The sequence below is a fragment of the Euprymna scolopes genome, chromosome 25 (assembly GCF_053919585.1).
Source record: "Euprymna scolopes isolate OS-2025 chromosome 25, ASM5391958v1, whole genome shotgun sequence".
Taxonomy (NCBI): Eukaryota; Metazoa; Mollusca; class Cephalopoda; order Sepiida; family Sepiolidae; genus Euprymna; species Euprymna scolopes.
In genome coordinates, this window is record NC_136506.1 from 6,895,449 (window position 1) to 6,913,152 (window position 17,704).

The window sequence follows — 17,704 nt, forward strand, 5'->3', positions numbered from 1 at the left end:
CGACAAACTTCCTTTTTCTTTTTATGCTAACTACTCCCAAATCCGACACACTGCTGCCAAAGCTTGCTGCTCAAAAGTCAGAATCAACTCAGTCTCTGAAAACTAGGCTTTTATTAAAACCGGCAGCATCTCATTTGCATATGAGGTGAGGAGAAAGCTCGTTATCTTTTAAACTGCTGGCATAGCAGAAGCTATTTTTATTTTCTTTAAGTCTTTTGTCTGCCACCGAATGCAATAAGCTGCACAAAATCAGATTTGTACAACTTTCATGCGTAGGTCAATCTGTCATGTTATTTTTTTAATTATCATTTTCTTTTACCTTGGGATGGAGCATTCTACCGGATGCCATACATTCACCCACTATCTCATACCTTCCAATCCTAAAATGTTTTAAAGATTCTAACTGCCCCTTTAAGTGCAATTGTTTTTATCACTCTTGCACTTGGTTCACTGGGTATATTTGCTAAATAGTCTTTGAATTTCTTTTTCATGTGTCCGGTTGCTCCAACAGTTATTGGAATGATGGAGACACGGATGACGTTTGAGACGACAACCACGTGAGGGACGTCACGGCGGTAATGAGAAAATGATCAAATAAATGTGGTTGCACAAAAAAGTGAGTTGGAGTTATTTCCTGTTCTTTGTCTCCTTTGTGACTGAAAACTACAACGTGGTGGTTCCCGGACAGTGTACCACTATGACAATATATAGAATAAGATGTAATGGACAGACACCTGAAATTCGTCATCTCAAAATCATAACATCCATTTTAATCATGGCTAAAAAATTCTAGAATGCTAAAGAAAATGATTGAAGAACGCGTTAATCATGAAAACTGAAATATAGTTTTATTTATACTTTATTCACAATTAAATTAAAGGGAACTTAATCATCATGATCAGTTCTTTTTTTAGGGGAAATTACTCTTGGAAGAGAAATTCTTTGCTGATTTCCGCCACCTTATTCTGTTCCTGGCTAAACCTGGCTATATAGGAGCCAATTAACTGTCGAGATCATCTATCCATCAAAGCTTTGGCCTTTTTGGCAGACTTTTCTATTTTATTGACATCCATTCTGTAACTGTATATGTCTATTAGTTTTCTGTAAAGCTTAGTAATGTTTAATTGTTCATATGGAAATGGTGATGTCGTTTATTCGAGTTTGCTGTCTGATCCAGGTGTTTCTTTTTCTTTCATGTCGGCTCATGTCATTATTTAGAGACACTATTTTATGATTATCTATCTATTACTAAGTTCTCTTAGATAAGCTCTGAGAGCTTAATAATGAATATGGAAGATAATTAATTTCTGTGTGACAAAACCTTAAGATTGAAATCTCATCTTCGCTGTTTAATGCATAGATTAAGTCCATTAATCATAATCCATTTTTTTCGTTAATCCATTGTATTTTCGTTAGATTTAATACGTTTATTATTTTTCCATGTTTTTATTTTGCAATGCAGCTTTTTGTTTTGCAAGTCAAAAATATTATTTTGTTTCTTTTAGTTAAGAAATATAACTCGATTTCTGTTAAATTTTCTCAGCTAAGAATTTTAAAGACATGGGAAATTCTTTAAAGACTCGATTAGCTCATCAAGACAATATTGATTTTAATTAAGGCAATAATGCAGAATTCGAAATGCCACTTAATGGCTGTAATTTAATACCCTGCAGATTGAGCTTTACGTTTGGAAATTAAATTGATTGTCTGTTTTTTTTTCTTCTTCTCTTCGTTAATTTTGATAAAGACAATTTAAATTAAAGCTAGTTAATAAACAGTTTCCGAATTTTTCAAATGTGGACTGATAATTTGTATTATATAGATGCTAATTTGTATTATATGGATGATAATTTGTATTATATGGATGATAATTTGTATTATATGGATGATAATTTGTATTATATAGATGATAATTTATATTATATAGATGATAACTTGTATTATATAGATGATAATTTGTATTATATAGATGATAATTTGTATTATATGGATGATAATTTATATTATATAGATGATAATTTGTATTATATAGATGATAATTTATATTATATAGATGATAATTTATATTATATAGATGATAATTTGTATTATATAGATGATAATTTGTATTATATAGATGATAATTTGTATTATATAGATGATAATTTGTATTATATAGATGATAATTTATATTATATAGATGATAATTTGTATTACATAGATGATAATTTGTATTATATAGATGATAATTTATATTATATGGATGATAATTTATATTATATGGATGATAATTTATATTATATAGATGATAATTTGTATTATATAGATGATAATTTATATTATATGGATGATAATTTGTATTATATAGATGATAATTTGTATTATATGGATGATAATTTATATTATATAGATGATAATTCATATTATATAGATAATAATTTATATTATATAGATGATAATTTGTATTATATAGATGATAATTAGTATTATATGGATGATAATTTGTATTATATAGATGATAATTTGTATTATATGGATGATAATTTGTATTATATAAATGATAATTTGTATTATATGGATGATAATTTGTATTATATAAATGATAATTTGTATTATATAGATGATAATTTGTATTATATAGATGATAATTTGTATTATATGGATGATAATTTGTATTATATAGATGATAATTTGTATTATATAGATGATAATTTGTATTATATAGATGATAATTTATATTATATAGATGATAATTTGTATTATATAGATGATAATTTGTATTATATAGATGATAATTTGTATTATATAGATGATAATTTGTATTATATAGATGATAATTTATATTATATAGATGATAATTTGTATTATATAGATGATAATTTATATTATATAGATGATAATTTGTATTATATAAATGATAATTTGTATTATATAGATGATAATTTATATTATATAGATGATAATTTATATTATATAGATGATAATTTGTATTATATAGATGATAATTTGTATTATATGGATGATAATTTGTATTATATAAATGATAATTTGTATTATATAGATGATAATTTGTATTATATAGATGATAATTTGTATTATATAGATGATAATTTGTATTATATAGATGATAATTTATATTATATAGATGATAATTTGTATTATATAGATGATAATTTATATTATATAGATGATAATTTGTATTATATACATGATAATTTGTATTATATAGATGATAATTTATATTATATAGATGATAATTTATATTATATAGATGATAATTTGTATTATATAGATGATAATTTGTATTATATGGATGATAATTTGTATTATATAAATGATAATTTGTATTATATAGATGATAATTTGTATTATATAGATGATAATTTGTATTATATAGATGATAATTTGTATTATATGGATGATAATTTATATTATATAGATGATAATTTATATTATATAGATGATAATTTGTATTATATAGATGATAATTTATATTATATAGATGATAATTTATATTATATAGATGATAATTTATATTATATGGATTATAATTTGTATTATATGGATGATAATTTATATTATATGGATGATAATTCATATTATATAGATGATAATTTGTATTATATAGATGATAATTTATATTATATAGATGATAATTTTTATTATATAGATGATAATTTGTATTATATAGATGATAATTTATATTATATAGATGATAATTTATATTATATAGATGATAATTTATATTATATAGATGATAATTTGTATTTTATAGATGATAATTTATATTATATAGATGATAATTTGTATTATATAGATGATAATTTATATTATATGGATGATAATTTATATTATATGGATGATAATTTATATTATATGGATGATAATTTATATTATATGGATGATAATTTATATTATATAGATGATAATTTGTATTATATAGATGATAATTTGTATTATATGGATGATAATTTATATTATATAGATGATAATTTATATTATATGGATGATAATTTATATTATATGGATGATAATTTATATTATATAGATGATAATTTGTATTATATAGATGATAATTTGTATTATATAGATGATAATTTATATTATATAGATGATAATTTGTATTATATGGATGATAATTTATATTATATAGATCATAATTTATATTATATGGATGATAATTTATATTATATAGATGATAATTTGTATTATATGGATGATAATTTATATTATATGGATGATAATTTATATTATATAGATGATAATTTATATTATATGGATGATAATTTATATTATATAGATGATAATTTATATTATATAGATGATAATTTATATTATATGGATGATAATTTATATTATATAGATGATAATTTATATTATATAGATGATAATTTGTATTATATAGATGATAATTTATATTATATAGATGATAATTTATATTATATAGATGATAATTTGTATTATATAGATGATAATTTGTATTATATGGATGATAATTTATATTATATATATGATAAGTTATATTATATAGATGATAATTTGTATTATATAGATGATAATTTGTATTATATAGATGATAATTTATATTATATAGATGATAATTTATATTATATAGATGATAATTTGTATTATATAGATGATAATTTATATTATATGGATGATAATTTATATTATATAGATGATAATTTGTATTATATGGATGATAATTTATATTATATAGATGATAATTTATATTATATGGATGATAATTTATATTATATAGATGATAATTTTTATTATATAGATGATAATTTGTATTATATAGATGATAATTTATATTATATGGATGATAATTTGTATTATATGGATGATAATTTGTATTATATAGATGATAATTTATATTATATAGATGATAATTTGTATTATATGGATGATAATTTATATTATATAGATGATAATTTATATTATATAGATGATAATTTATATTATATGGATGATAATTTATATTATATAGATGATAATTTTTATTATATAGATGATAATTTGTATTATATAGATGATAATTTATATTATATGGATGATAATTTATATTATATGGATGATCATTTATATTATATAGATGATAATTTATATTATATAGATGATAATTTATATTATATGGATGATAATTTATATTATATGGATGATAATTTATATTATATAGATGATAATTTGTATTATATGGATGATAATTTGTATTATATAGATGATAATTTATATTATATAGATGATAATTTATATTATATGGATGATAATTTATATTATATGGATGATAATTTATATTATATAGATGATAATTTGTATTACATAGGTGATAATTTATATTATATGGATGATAATTTATATTATATAGATGATAATTTGTATTATATGGATGATAATTTATATTATATGGATGATAATTTATATTATATAGATGATAATTTTTATTATATAGATGATAATTTATATTATATGGATGATAATGTGTATTATATAGATGATAATTTGTATTATATGGATGATAATTTATATTATATAGATGATAATTTATATTATATGGATGATAATTTATATTATATGGATGATAATTTATATTATATAGATGATAATTTTTATTATATGGATGATAATTTATATTATATGGATGATAATTTATATTATATAGATGATAATTTTTATTATATGGATGATAATTTATTTTATATAGATGATAATTTATATTATATGGATGATAATTTATATTATATGGATGATAATTTATATTATATGGATGATAATTTTTATTATATGGATGATAATTTGTATTATATGGATGATAATTTATATTATATAGATGATAATTTATATTATATAGATGATAATTTGTATTATATGGATGATAATTTATATTATATAGATGATAATTTATATTATATGGATGATAATTTATATTATATGATGATAATTTTTATTATATAGATGATAATTTTTATTATATAGATGATAATTTGTATTATATAGATGATAATTTATATTATATGGATGATAATTTATATTATATGGATGATAATTTATATTATATAGATGATAATTTATATTATATAGATGATAATTTTTATTATATAGATGATAATTTATATTATATGGATGATAATTTGTATTATATAGATGATAATTTGTATTATATGGATGATAATTTATATTATATGGATGATTTCAACTATTGTCCCCATGTGCTATGTTATTCTTATAAGGTTTCGACCAATGTTTAACCTTTGACCTTTTTCAAGTGCATCCTAATGAGCTAGGGAATCTTTATGTCGAACTTGCATGGCTGATAGAATGAGAACAAGCTGTACTTGTGATTTAAATGAAAGGTTCCATACAAAATTTCGTGTTAATTTCTGAGATCGACAAGATGCACCCGAAGAAGGTTGGAAGTTAAATCGATCAAAGTGTTGTGAGATTAACACCCAAGATGAAAATAGTGGTTCGAAAATATTTAATATTTACTAGGGCCACAACAAAATATGCTTATCCTTGTTTTGACTCACGAGTATATATCTGACGCAGACACAGTTAATCAACCGAGAACCACATCACTCTATATAAAAGCATATAAGATATCAACGGATACACACTTGACAGTCAAAACAATGAAAAGAATATGCTGTTGTCCTAGCCCTAATAATTACAAGTTAATAAAAACCAATTAATCTCGTTCTCACTTCCTTTCATTTTTTCTTTTCTGTTTTATCATAATATCGTTAGATAATAACAGGGTTAAAGTTAAATTAGTTTATCTGTTTATTTATTAGTGATATTGTTAAAATAGTTTAGATTGAGAGTTATTTCTTGTTTAGAAAATGAATTAGTCTGGAATGTAAAAATGGGTTCTAGCTGAAGATGTTTACAAAAATTAGCTAAGTTATATATAAGCAAAATTACTTTCAACAGTTGCGTACGTGACAGAGGTCACACTTTAGGAGACGTGTGCTTTTAATGGTGACGTAACGGAACTGGCAGGTGAAGAGGTCAAGAAGATCAGATTGGAGAGTTTGAGTTTGGTCATCAAAGTGAACAGACGCGCTTCAAGTCCGGGAAGCAGGGCTAGAAAAAACAAATATGTAGACACGTAGGCAACTCTTGTCAAGACCATTAAAACAGCTGAAATGATTTTATATTTTAAAAATATAAAGTGTTGTTCTGTGGTTTAACAAAAGAAGAAAATTCTGGTGTCTATAATCGTTTATGGTGTTGGTTGTTGCATCTTTCATCACAGAGCCCAGCAGTGAAGACAGAACTCCGGAGAAAGAAAAGGTATGAAGCATCTTACTCTTCTAACATATCCACCCTTCTATATAACATGAACATTAGTGATATGCTCTGTAAAACATCAACACTTGTGATACACTGCTGTACAACATATGTCTATACGTCGATTTGATACGTGGCTATACAACAATATTATTACTATTTTATTTTCTCTCGTTATTAAATGTTCATTATTATATGTAACAATCTGATTACTGGAATATATTATAAATCCTCATGCATATATCAGACGCGACAGTCTCAGGGACTCATCCGTCCAGATATTAGTCTCTCATTTGGGAACGGGGTTGGTTTATTGAGGTAATGAATCTCAAAAATGGATACTGTTGGTCTGATTGCAGCAAATATTACAAGAATCCAAAGAATTACATAACATTTACTCTTCGTCAGAAGAGAAAAGTAAGTAGACTGAAACGAATATTGCTATCTTAACATTACAGTCCTCAAATCTGATTGTCTCCATTGAAAGTTCTCCTTTTGAAAAATCAATTCACAAGGATCCACAGGATAATGGATAAAGTAAAATTCAGTTGTAACTTACACTCTTCTTTGCGGATGACCTACTAGACCTACTAGAACTGATAGGTCCAAGATGAGAGTTAAACAGTCTAGGGGTTGTCAAAAAACCGTGCAGACTTGCATTCATACAAGCTCCGAAACTTTGGAAGTGGGGCTGGACGAAAGTTGAAAACAGATGACTTCCGGACGAATAAAGTTATGAAACCTCTTCCACCTCCCCTCCCCCTGAGCTATGCAACATAAACACTTTTGATACTCCTCTATCCAACATATACTCTTTTTGGTACTGTGCCTATATAACACACTCCTCATTATCAATTTAAAATAATTTAATACGAAGTTATGCTATTCTCTGAACCACATTTGGCCTTTTGGCCAAGATCAAAGTTTAGTATCTGTTCTTCAGATGCTGCACTTCCATTTCTCGTGCTCTGTCAGTGGAGGAACAGCCCTTCACGACTAAGACAATTTTTTTATTTTTGTACCTTTTCTTTACGTTGAATACGGCCCTGGTGTCTGTCTAATTCTGTCCCGTGTGGAGGCATTGTAAATAGGTACTATAATATAATAAAATTGCAGTATTTGCAGTAACTGTTTACTCTTTTAGGTTCGCCATATTCTATCCATACTCATGCATGTTGCTTCAAGAATAATCCAGTTCCAGACCACGTATGGACAGTCATTCACCATAGAGGGACTACCTTTTATGCCAACACATTTACCTCACTTCAAAAAACACTTACAAAAAATTTGAATCTCAATGGCTTTTTAATTAACTCTATAATAAATAACTTTAGGATTGGGAGAAAAATTAACATTAAATATTAAATTTCATCTTTATGTACTCCTAAATTAACATAGAAAGTTCCCTTTTGACACTTAATATGGTTTTTAAAATTTTATAAGCTGTAGTCCATTACGAAATTACCAACACTGGTTAACTTGAATTTAACTAACGACTTGAAACTCTATGCAGACTAACAAAAGTAAAATAAAATAAAAAGTTAAAAATGGTATTTTCATTTAAATGTCTATGAACCCCGTTGTTTTGAACATGTCATTATTGAAATTTGTTAATATCATTAGAAAAACATTGTCTTTGATATGCTATTATCTGATCTAAAAATATTCTCCATGCATAGGTAATGATGATGATGATTACTCATATCTTATAAATTCCAACATTCTATTGTTGGCACTAATTTCCGCAATATTTACATAGTCAGAATTGTTTCTAGAAAGACACCGAGGAATTACAGAAGGAATTATGTGAAGGTTGTAAACATTCTAAGTGAAACTGATTTTTGTGGAACGAAATTGCCTCGAACTTCAGACGCCCAGGTTGTCAGTCCATGTTGTTAACCACTAGACCACTGTCACCTCCTATAATAATAATAATAATAATAATAATAATAATAATAATAATAATAATAATAATAATATTAATAATAATATCAATAATACCCCATGGTCAGGAAATACCGGGATAGTGTCCGGCGGGGTAAAGCCTTCCTTCATGGGTAGAAGGAACTCTTGAGTCTTAGCCGACAGTCTTCCTAAAAAAACAAACCGGTTGATGACAACCTTAAAATACAATCTCAAATGAGTGAAATGTTAAATCATGAAAATGAAGATAACGGCTTCAACGGGGCTGGAACCCAGCAGGGTAAAGGTGCCGTGCCCAGCAGACAAGGAGTACCTGACCTGACTCCTGCAGGACGTCATCATGCAAAGGGGAGGATCAACCAACAAATGAAATGGGATAAGAAGGTAAACAAGATAGTAATTGAATTCGGGATAAGAATTGAACCTATAAAAGTTGGATTTGGAATAACAGCAGAAATGTTACAAAAACCTTGTTTACTTGGAACAGTCAGAATCATTCCGAAAATGGTGGACATACAATAGAGAAAATAGGGTCATTGCAATACCTAAGACCACTGAGTGAGATCCGCTATTGCAGCTCAACTCTCGAGATAAACATCAATCTTGTGAACAGAAATAATAATAATAATAATAATAATAATAATAATAATAATAATGACAATAATAATAATAATAATAATAACAATAATAATAATAATAATAATAATAATAATGACAATAATAATAATAATAATAACAATAATAATAATAATAATAATAACAATAATAATAATAATAATAATAATAAAAATAATAATAATAATAATAATAATAACAATAATAATGATAATAATAATAATAACAATAACAATAATAATAATAATAATAATAATAACAATAATAATAATAATAATAATAACAATAATAATAATAATAATAATAATAATAATAATAATAACAATAATAATAATAATAATAACAATAATAATAATAACAATAATAATAATAATAATAATAACAATAACAATAATAATAATAATAATAATAATAATAATAACAATAATAATAATAATAACAATAATAATAACAATAATAATAATAATAACAATAATAATAATAATAACAATAATAATAATAATAACAATAATAATAATAATAATAATAATAATAATAATAATAATAATAATAATAATAACTGCTTAAAAAACATCAACTTCTTCTAATCCACACAAAAGGCAAATAAATAACGAAGTATTTCTATTTCTATTAGTATGTCTTTTTCTCAGAAACTTCTGGGCCACTCTAAATGAACTTTTACATGATTTTTTCTTTGATAAAGTGCAGCGATCTAAGTATTATGGTATAAGCCTGATGCAGAGTTAGTGATTAATAAGGATTAGTCACCGATATATCACATTCACTTTATTGGATTTCTCAGAAACTACTGGGCCGATCCAGCCGGAGTTTTCTATGGAATATTGTTATAATCAGATGAGGAGAGCCAAGTCATATGTTATCCATCCAATGCATCTCTAGCGATTAATGGCAATTAATAGCGATTAATAGAGATTAGTCATCATAATGCCACTATTGGGCTGAATTGGCTTCAATTTTCTATGAAACGTTGCTATGATAAAGTGCAGAGATTAAGAATTATGGTATTTGTCCGGTGTACAGTTAGTGATTAATAAGAACTAGTATTTAATCCTAAAATCAATCAATATTCAAGCATCAATTTAGCATCAAGCACTTATTCTAAGTCAAGTGGCTTTAGCTTTTGCCTGTTTTTAATAAGCAAAAAGTGCAGTATATAAACACAACTTAATCTACAAAAATCACCAAACAAATTAGTAAATGATCCTTAGAGATTAGAAGAACTCATATTTAAAAAAAAAAAAATTGAAAAATAAAAGTAAAAAAAAGCGAGCAAATTAATATGGTGTATTCTCACTTTTATCATTATAAAAATCGAATAGAACTAATTGACAACATTTGGCAGTTATTTTGGAAACTAACCGTTTCAATATAAACCAACTTCTTCATCATCTCCCACTACACCATTTTTTCTCCTCACTAAAACCAAGCCATTCTTTGAAAATTCTTCTAACATTTAGGAAATGCATGAATTTCTCAAAGAACAACGGAATATGTTATCTTTGAGGTTCTTTTAATTTCTGCTCTCTCCTCCCTTTGGTATTTTGAAAGTTACTTTGAAAGTATTACCCACGAGTCCGATAGGAGTTAGATTGATGAGAAAAGTTCGGATAATCAAAAATCGATACGAATTTATTTCTAGTAAAAATGGCCGACACATTTCGAACGATAAGATTATAGCATTATGAAATTATATCACATTTCTAAAATCAAATGTTTCAAACAAAAAGAAGTTCAAAGTGTTTAACAAATTGTGTTCTGTGTCTATTGGGACGATTTTTAAAGTATCTAACACAAAAATGTTTGATAAATTTGCCGTTGATACTGTGTAACTGGCCAGTTTTGGGGTGCAGGAGGAGGCGGAAGCAGTTGGCAACTGACAATGTACAGAACAGATGATACATGGCTCAATGTCGGAAAGATCATAGGACAGTTAATCAGTTCAAGTAAAACATAAATATTACAGAAGAGGCTTTTGGTCAAGTCCAACTTGATAAAAAATATGACATTTCAAAAGTAATGCCTCCAATTTTTTATTCCGCCCGAATAGATAATTGAAATTTGCATTGTTATAATGACTGAATTTATGCATTCATGACCGAAAAGTTTCATCTCTCTGTTACAGATATCGACAGTGCCAGACTCTAAGAAAACAACCCCTGTCATAGACATGCGTTAGAAGCAGAGATGCTTCGTTGAATTCCTCCATGCAGAAAAAATTTGAGCTGACCAATATTTACCGGCACCTGTTGAACGTTTACGAAGCCGATGCAGTTGAGTTGCAGTAAGAAGATAGGTTCGTCGATTTCAGACTGGCGAGAGAGGTGTGAGTGACAAGGTGTGCTCTGAATTTTTACAACCAAAGCATCAAAACGGCTGCCAAAAATGCAGTGAGAATAGTGGTGACTATGTAGAAAATAACTTCTTGAGAACAAGAAGTCGCTCATTTCAATGATATCACTCGTATTCGTTGGTCTTCAACGTTTCAGTTTTTGAATTTAAAAAAATAGGAGCCCTTACTTTTGGAACGGCCCTCATAAATATGTAAATATTAGATTCATGTTGCAGTTTATGTGTCAATAATTTTTGTTGTTATAGATCCGTATAGGTACTTTCCAGCATTGTATAAAATTTTCAGAAGGTTGGGCATAATATGGTGTTGAGATTCCCTATGATGTAGAGCAAGTACTGTGTTTTCCAATATTGTATGGTTTCAGAGATTTTTTTGTACTTGTCTGCATCTTGGTAGTGCTTTCCGGTATTGAAGTGTAGGTGATTCCTAGCACTGTATGAGGTGTTCAGCCCTATTAGACAGAATCAGGATTTTCTTGCTTTGTAAGGACTGGCAATTTCCGTGGTGTGGCCGGGTCTGAGCTTTCCAACTTTGCATAAAAGTCAGGAACATTCCAGCATTGTAGATTGTATTATCAGGGCTTTCTATGTTTTATAACAGTTCTAAAGCCACTCAAGGAAAGGGGTTATAGAGATTTTCAGTTGGATATTGCTCAATTGTAAAATCTTTGAAAAAATATCTCGTTTCATATCAAAGCCATTTCATAACAGTGGATTAAAATCTGAGTGGGATGATAGCACGAAATTTGCTGATGCATTGATTATTAAATAAGTCTTATTTTTTTTTCTTGACTTTAATTTCCATCTTGACAATTACTCGATATTGTATCGTGAGATCTTTAGTAGTGACTTTTTTCTTTCTTTTCCGTTTGGACACGTGCAAATAAATATGGAATCACTAAGCTTCTTTAAATAAATCTTGCTTACTGACAGGAAGACTTCAAATGCGGACTTATTGGAAATAAAAAAAAACAGGAATTATAAAGTGTTGAAAATAAAAGGAAATAGGAATACCGAATAAAAATCAAATTTACCAACAAAAAAAAAAAACGATAAAAAACAATGAGTCTAATAAAATGGAAATAAAAAAAAAAAACAAATCTTGGAAATAGAAATGAAATAAATTTGTGTTTCGTGTTTCTTTTATGGATTATTTTGACTGTCACATTCGCAGTTTATTAAGCAAAAGAAGAAACGCGCAACATGTTTTCTATTCTTTTAAAATAGTTTTTTCTTTGATTTATTCTGTATTTCTGTTGGGTTTTCTTTATTTGTTCTTATCCCCCTCTCTCCTCTGCCCCTCCTAATCTCTTTTGCTGCCTCCCTTCTAATCCCCCTCTCTTATTTTATCACTACAATATATATATATATATATATATATATATATATATATATATATATATATATATATATATAAAATAAAAATACAATTAAATTTACCAAAATGATCCAAGATGGTAAAACTAAAGTATATTATAAATATTAAAGAATTAATATTTATAAAGTAATCTCAACCAAATGTAAAAGCTCGATAAAACCAAATAGGAGATAGAGCTTATAGAGTTTTATAAACTGTTTGCTCTCTCTTATATATATATATATATATATATATATATATATATATATATATATATATATATATATATAGTAGAAGCCTGGGAGATGGCATTAAAATTTACTAGCAAAATACATTACAGTATACAATATACATATATATATATAATCAAATAACATCATCAATAACACATACTGTAACCAGGGGCCGGAAAACATCAGATTCCACATCGTAACCTATCCTAGGGCCACCGTAATCTGGTTTTCTACTGTATATATATTCTCTCTCTCTCTCTCTCTCTCTCTCTCTCTCATGCATACGTATATATAAATATTCTTTGTAATTCTATTCCGCTTTCTCTTGTAAAACGCTCTATTTCTATTTCTCGTCTCTCTCTTTCTCTTTTTTCACTCTCTCTCTCTCTCTCGCTCTCTTTGTATATATATATATATATATATATATATATATATATATATATATATATATATATATATATATATACTACCTGCCTCATGGTCGGGTTACCGGCGACTAAACTGGTTCCCCCACCAGACCTGTTTGGTGAGGAGGGTGGCTAGTCTCCCTGAATGATTAAAAGCAAGACCTTCCAAAGGGCGAATGAACCCTTTTTCGGGGTCAACCGCCAACTAGTACCGTGTGTGTTTGTGTGTATATGTGTGTGTTGGGGAGGAGAGGGCTCCCGTAAGGCGTGGCGAAGACAACATTTCTAGGAGAAGCAAATCTCTGATTAAAAAAAAACATAAAGCAGGAGACCAGTATCCGCATTAAGCTGGTCTGCAGTTTAACTTGTTGCTGGCTATCTTGCTCTTGCTGGTTGCTGAATCTCAACATTTTGAACCGAGAGAGACTTAGCTGTCGTACAAAGCTAAGACTCTGTAACATCATCAGTGTATAGATAATCCCTCAGGCATTTGTCTATTAAAATAGCCCTGTGGCGATAGAAGTCATTTTTGGGCTCATGAACTTTATGTGTTTGAGGGAGTGGCACTCGTCTTACAAGACGTTGCAATCACCATATATATATATAATTATTATTTTAGGTTAATATTTTCCATATGTGTAGCAACCAATGAAGTTTTAATGAGGATCATACAAGAGTGCTATGTATCCAAATGAGGCGAGATATACTTTTTATTTGTTTAACATAAACATTTATATGTCGTTGAAGGGGTCTCTAGTTACTTATAACTGGCTGAATGAAACAATCTCATGAATATGCAGCAAGTTATAAATGCTTATGTAAACCAAATGAAAAGTATATATATATATATATATATATATATATATATAAGTAGATTGTAGTTTGCTTGAAGCATTGTTGAAGAAAATTATAAGGTAAAATTAAAATCCAAGAACAATGCGAGATTTTTTTTTATATAGAGTAAAATTAAATGAAAACAAAAGAAATAAATTTCTTTTTTTTTGTTGTTTGTTTTTTCTTTTTCACACAAATTTTAACTCTAAACAACAGTAAAAAATTTTTTCCTGTTGTATTCAATGGTGTTATAAATCTCAATATATTCCAGACCTATTAGTCCTTTTTCAAGAGAAGACAGCGGAAGAGTGTTCAAAATGGAAAAGCAGCTACAGAGTTTGCCACGTGATACCGCAAATATAGAACAAAGAATGACGTTATGAGAACGTTAAAATAAATCAGTTGGTGTTTAAATACTTGTTGCGTTTGTGATTCACAAACGCAACAAGTATTTAAACACCAACTGTTTTATTTATCGCATTGTTCTTGGCTTTTAATTTTACCTGATATATATATATATATATATATATATATATATATATATAAATATATAAATATATATGCATATCATTATATATACATGGAAAAATGAAAGTAAAACTTTTAGCCTTTTATGAAATATATATATATATATATATATATATATATATGTATATATATAAACAGGCTGACCCCATAAAACGGGCCCCAACTCTAATTAGGCCCCGTTTCTTAGTGTTTTGTCCGAATGAAATGAAACTTTGGTCATAACTAGTTTATTATATTCAAAACATCACATAAAAAAACACTAGGGTCTTTGGCCTTTTTTCTCATTACTACGGCATATGTTCTAGGTATACTTTCTATGTTTTTTTTAGGGGAGTTACCCCGTATATATATATATATGTGTGTGTGTGTGTGTGTATGTGTGTGTGTTTGTGTGTGTCTGTTTTTCGTGCGTATATATATATATATATATATATATATATATATAAAATATATTATGTACAAGGAGAGAAAGCAATTGAAAAAGTGTGAAATGAAACTAAAATACATGAACAACCACACACAAACGACTACATACACCTTTACTTACACCATAACAAAATAAAGTGTGGCATGATACTCGATTTTTTATTACGTACTTTTAAACACCTTATCGTACTCAACCATGCCCAAAACACTGCACTTGGTAATGCCCTGAACAAATTAGAAGATGAACGATACAAACTACGTCGTTAATTATAGCTCATGTATTGAAGATCACAAAGCAACCTTCCAGAACCGCCAGAATTTATCCTATCCCTGCAATGGCTGCCATCACGTATATATAAGAGAAACCCAACGAGATTTGAGAAAAACACTTGCAGGACATAAAAGAGATATAAAAATTGGAAATCCCCTCAACGAACTTTTTGTCCATCTTTCACACCAAAAGCAAATTCTTTCTGTTTGCCACAAAGACCAAAACAGTTAACTTTGCTTATGATAAATTCCTACGACGAATCGGCACTAATTATGAATTTTGATACCATCAAACAAGTAAACAATTTTTACAATTTATCCCTATCATGAGGAAATTGGTGATCAAAGAGCATAGGATAGATTTGAAACCTGATTAGTTTCATCTTCACACTTTTTAATCGCTTTCTCTCCTGGTACATTATATATGATGATTGCAACGTCTTGTCAGACGAGTGCCACTCCCTCAAACGCATAAAGTTCATGAGCCCAAATGCTTGAGGGAGTATCTATACAAAGATGATGTTACAGAGTCTTAGCTTTGTACGACGGCTAAGTCTCTCTCTCTCGGTTCAAAATGTTGAGATCCAGCAACAAGCAAGAGCAAGATAGCCAGCAACAAATTAAACTGCAGACCATCATAATGCGGGTACTGGTCTACCGCTTTATGGTTTTTTAAATCAGAGATTTTCTTCTCCTAGAAAGGTTGCCTTCACCACGGCTTACGGGAGCCCTCTCCACCCCAATCCACATACACACACACAAATATACACGGTGCTAGTTGGACGTTGACCCAGAAAAAGAGTTCATTCGCCCTTTAGAAGGTCTTGTTTTTAATCCTCCAGGGAGACTAGCCGCCCTCCTCACCAAACAAGTCTGGTGGGGGAACCAGTTTAGTCGCCGGTGACCCGACCATGAGGCAGATAGTACTGGGTTACATGGTACCAGTTGCATATGACATGACCTTACACACATTATATATATATATATATATATATATATATATATAAATATATATTACGTACTAGTACTAGCCAGGCTGAACGTTGATTAACTTCGGTGATCTCACGGGAAACGGTGTGTAAACGTGATTATGCCATATATATATATATATATAATAATAGACTTCGTGGCTTAATGGGGGATGCCCTTTTCTCTACCCTGCAACCTCTCTTCCACAGAAGAGACGTTGCGAGCCTATCCTTGTTTTATCGTTATTTCCATGGCAGGTGCTCGTCTGAACTTCAATCTCTGGTCCCCCCTCGCCAATCTGTCACGAAAAACACCCGTCTAGCTTAATTCACTGTGAAAAATTTCCTCCACTCTATATCTGTGCCTAAATCAAAACGCGGATTCCATGAACAAAGCTTCTTTCTTAGAACTGCACGCCTGTGGAACTCTGTTCCTTCTGCCTGCTTCCCTCCGGACTACAACTTGGATGTCTTCAAGTCCAATGTTAACAAATTCCT

The 17,704-nt window shown here is 27.9% G+C and overlaps 1 pseudogene; it reads left to right on the top strand.

Moving 5' to 3' along the window:
• The first annotated feature begins 8,168 nt into the window (after positions 1-8,168).
• On the top strand, positions 8,169-8,416 carry LOC145247651 (U2 spliceosomal RNA; annotated as a pseudogene).
• The last annotated feature ends 9,288 nt before the right edge of the window (positions 8,417-17,704 follow it).